Source organism: Rutidosis leptorrhynchoides, chromosome 1, assembly GCF_046630445.1.
Source record: "Rutidosis leptorrhynchoides isolate AG116_Rl617_1_P2 chromosome 1, CSIRO_AGI_Rlap_v1, whole genome shotgun sequence".
Taxonomy (NCBI): Eukaryota; Viridiplantae; Streptophyta; class Magnoliopsida; order Asterales; family Asteraceae; genus Rutidosis; species Rutidosis leptorrhynchoides.
The window spans coordinates 503,827,936-503,831,821 of NC_092333.1; the positions used below are offsets into that span (position 1 = coordinate 503,827,936).

General features: G+C 31.8%; 1 long non-coding RNA gene across 1 annotated transcript; it reads left to right on the plus strand.

The window, feature by feature from the left end:
• The first annotated feature begins 1,819 nt into the window (after positions 1-1,819).
• LOC139876010 (uncharacterized) lies at positions 1,820-3,627 on the plus strand. Its single transcript, XR_011767970.1, has 3 exons — positions 1,820-2,007; positions 2,527-2,768; positions 3,252-3,627. It is a non-coding gene; the product is annotated as an uncharacterized lncRNA (long non-coding RNA).
• Positions 3,628-3,886: the final 259 nt, after the last annotated feature.

A 3,886-nucleotide genomic window follows, 5' to 3' on the forward strand; every position in this document is an offset into this window, starting at 1 on the left:
TTTGATATATATAGGTTAAACCTATAACTCACCAACATTTTTGTTGACGTTTAAAGCATGTTTATTCTCAGGTGAATACTAAGAGCTTCCGCTGTTGCATACTAAAATAAGGACAAGATTTGGAGTCCATGTTTGTATGATATTGTGTAAAAACTGCATTCAAGAAACTGATTTCGATATAACATATTTGTATTGTAAACCATTATGTAATGGTCGTGTGTAAACAAGATATTTAAGATTATCATTATTTGATAATCTATGTAAAGCTTTTTAAACCTTTATTTATGAAATAAAGGTTATGGTTTGTTTTAAAAATGAATGCAGTCTTTGAAAAAAACGTCTCATATAGAGGTCAAAACCTCGCAACGAAATCAATTAATATGGAACGTTTTTAATCAATAAGAACGGGACATTTCAATTGTCATGCACCGCGACTTATGCTTTTGTCCCTTTCTTCTGAGATGGATGTGGATGAATCTTTGGCCACTAAATTGTTCCCGGTAACTGATTTATGTTCTACTAATTTTTAGATTCTGACAGTTGAGGATTATACGTAAAAATGTGACGGTATTTCGGTTTCCGTATCGCTTGTAATCAATTTGATCTTCCAATCTCTATTTTATAATTTTTCGTTTTTTCTGAAAAATAAAATTGAAACAAAATTGAAGCACATATAACTATAACTTAAAATTAAAAAAGAAGAAGATAAAATTGCCCAAATAGTCTATATGTTTTCTCATTTTTGATGTTTTAGTCACTCTCATTAATTTACTGCATAAATAGCCACTTAATTAACTGTTTAGTTTCAATTTCATTTCTCATACTAACGACCATTAAGTGTCCGTTAAGTACCATACATGTGCCCATCACGTGAAGTTTTTCGATACCCTACATACTTCCTGTTATGTATCAAGATTCATCTTAGGGCAATCAAGTGTTCATGTTATCTTCAAATTAAGAACTTTAACTTATATACAAAAGAATAAAAAATAAAAAAACTGGTAAAGATGATGATTATATAGTACAATATATATCTTCTCTAAACTCAGAATTAGCTTCATACATAACCCTAAAAATCTCAATTTAAGATATCTTCTAAAACGGATTAACTAACAAAATTCAACGCTCCACATATCAGAATCCACGTTAGATAACATACATCTATACAATACAATAATCAATTTTGATTTCATTGCCATTTGCGAATTGTTAACGAAATAGTTAGAACTTAATTGAAATCAATAAGAAAGATATAAGTATAGATGTATAAGAACTAATATGAATTGAGATTAAACCTGTAATGTGTTGATTTTAATAACTGGATCAACAGATATTTGCGATGTTCGTTAAGAATTAGGATTGCAAATGTGAGGGAAAGCTCGTTATCTGGAAAATTGGAGAAACAAGACGATGCTAATTTCAGTGAAAGGGTACAATTTAATCACGTGATTCGCACACTGGTGAAACTTAATGGAATGTTAACTGGGAGTTAGTGTTAGGGACTAGTTTGGGATAAATTAATAAATTCGGTGACTAGGATTGCATAAATAAAATGGGAGTGACTATATGGGCAAAACTCGAATAACACACGGACTAATTGGGCAATTTTGTCGAAAAAAACAATTAACCTAAACAAAATTACGTGAAGAGTCCTTTTTTTTATCACATTAATTATTCTCTTCTAAAATTTTTTCTTACGTGCAAATTTCGTAGGTTACCAAATTTGTTAAACTAACGACTGTCAAAAAATTATGTTAAATCTTTCTCATGGACACGTGAGGATAAAACCATCCATTTACCTTCCACAGTTCCACTTGCTTCATCCATTTTAAACCCAACCCTCCATCGCTGCTAACAATCCACCACCACAGTACCTGCCCATCAAATCTCTTCAATTATATAAACGAAGCTCAAGTACCAGATCCAACCTCGTTGATTCACTCGACTACGGCACCACATCAAACATCTGTTTGTTCTCCCCTCTTCTTGCAGTTACCCTAATTTTGTGTATGTTTTCTTTTTCTTTACTACACGCACACGATTACTTCACTTCACAGTAAAATCATATAATTATGTTCCTGATTTCGAAATATATGTTTTTTACTTCAAGCCCATTTCTACTGTTTTTGATAGAAAGGAAAGGGATTGGATAGATAAAAACTTGTTTAAAATGAAACTCGTTATTAGATTCCTAAATTGTTGTACTAGTTATGTAATTTGTGATTGTAAAATTGGTTTAGTATAGGATGAAACTCGTTGATCGTACGTAATGAATTGTTTCGTTGCTATTTTGATGTTTACTGTTTTCGTTTAATATCTTTCAGCTGTTTTAAACCGTTTAATGCTGTTCTTATAATAGTTTGTTGCCATTAATAAATGTTTAGATGTTGTTTATGGTAGTTCAGATGTTGCACGTTAGTAGTTTTGCTGCTATATTGGCTGTTTTTGTGACACATTACCTATATCTAATCTTTATATTGTTAACATATTGAATCATTTTCGATGTTTCCTGGTGTTTCATGTCAGGAGGTTGGTTGTTGGTATTTGGTACAAAAAATTGCGTATGTAGTCTCATTCATTTAGAGAAGATTGTTTGAAGATATGACGTTGATTTCACGATTAATGAATGTGAATGAAAGAGTTTTTTGGGGAGGTTTCTTCATTTTATTTGGTTCCACTTTTTTTGGCGGTTTTCTTTATACCGCAGTAATTTCAAAACTTCTACCTCCCTCGGATAGTGTAGTTTTATTTACAATACAAAATGACAGGTATGATTTTTTAACTTGCATTACTCGTTGCTTGTCTTGTCTAATTGCAAATAGTTCATTATGCTTTGGTTTAGTTTAGATGAGTTCTTTGTATTGATTTACATTAAATGATGTTTGAGCAGTTTATGGGAGTATAAATTAAAGTTGGTTTTAATTTGAGTTTGTATTCTAAATGATAGTAAGTCATGCACTTAATAGATGCTTTACTTATAAAAACGAACAATAACTGGGTTTGGCGGAAAGTATTGAAACACAATGTTCAGATGTATCTCTATTATACTGGACGATTATCGATAGAAAAAGTAATTACCTGAAATTTTGTCTCTATCTTATATCTTATATTGTGCATTTATTTTGGATGTCTTTCAGATGTTTATTACGGTAAATGTGTTAACAAACAAGTTCGGTTATCAATTTGACTACTTCCAGTTTCATGATTATCTGTAACATGATTCTGATGATGCTGCTCTTGTGTTGTGACAGGTATTATTGTTTTTTGGTGCCTTTGACGCTCCCAGTACTTGTGGTTGCTGTATACTTCTACTGGCTTAGCATGAAAGTTTTTAAGCATGCTTGATCTCCTGCTTGTGTTCAAGTCTCTAATTTCTAGACTTGGCAAGTTGTACTCATTAAATTTTAAGTGGCTTGGTCTGGGTTCTGCTTTATTCCAAACAGTTCAAATGGGGCTAGTAAAACTAAAAGTGAAACGGGTCAAGTCACTTGTCTCGAGTGTTTTGAAGGTTTTAAATCGCTTAAGCTTTTAAATTCTTACAACACTGTTACAGTGTCAATCATATTCAAGGCTTTAATTATTTGTAAAAGTTAACAAGTGGTCAAAAAGGTGGTTCTGGACTGAAGATGACCCCATATACCTAGATAACACACTTTTGTTTGTACTTTGAATGCTAGTTTCATTTTGTTTTGTAATTTTAAGAACATTTTTGGTTGAATTAAACTGCATAATCTGTTACATGCATTGTATTATATGTTGGCTTACGATATGTAGCAGTCTGTTAACATGAAATTAAGCAGGCTTGCCTATGCGATCTTAACAACACTACAACAATAGTTCTGTATACTTATGGCCTTTCAGATAACAGTTTTCTGGGGCCGTTTAA